The sequence below is a fragment of the Mastomys coucha genome, unplaced genomic scaffold, assembly GCF_008632895.1.
Source record: "Mastomys coucha isolate ucsf_1 unplaced genomic scaffold, UCSF_Mcou_1 pScaffold12, whole genome shotgun sequence".
NCBI lineage: Eukaryota > Metazoa > Chordata > Mammalia > Rodentia > Muridae > Mastomys > Mastomys coucha.
In genome coordinates, this window is record NW_022196894.1 from 91,619,043 (window position 1) to 91,619,338 (window position 296).

A 296-nucleotide genomic window follows, 5' to 3' on the forward strand; every position below is an offset into this window, starting at 1 on the left:
AAGTGAAAATGTTGCTTTATGTTTTTGATAGAGAAGCAAACCAAGTTCATGTATCTACTGGACAGAGGGAAACATCCAACTCTCTCACAACCTATTATAAGTCTGTGGTGGAATAGCTATTTTGTACTGTTGTTACTTATGAGAAATAGTTTTGTTTTGTGTTTTTGGGTAAGTATCATTTAAGATGTGTATTTTGTAAAACATACTTTTACCACAATTATTTGCTTGTTAATTCACATGGTATAGTTATAGAGGTGAAATCAGTAGGAACATTTGTAATGCCAAAACAAAGCCCA

The 296-nt window shown here is 32.1% G+C and overlaps 1 protein-coding gene across 1 annotated transcript in view; it reads right to left on the reverse strand.

Annotated features, from left to right (window-relative positions):
• The window catches only part of LOC116086161 (rho GTPase-activating protein 20-like), a 6,800-nt gene that overhangs the window by 2,107 nt on the left and 4,397 nt on the right, over positions 1–296 (reverse strand). The window lies entirely within an intron of this gene.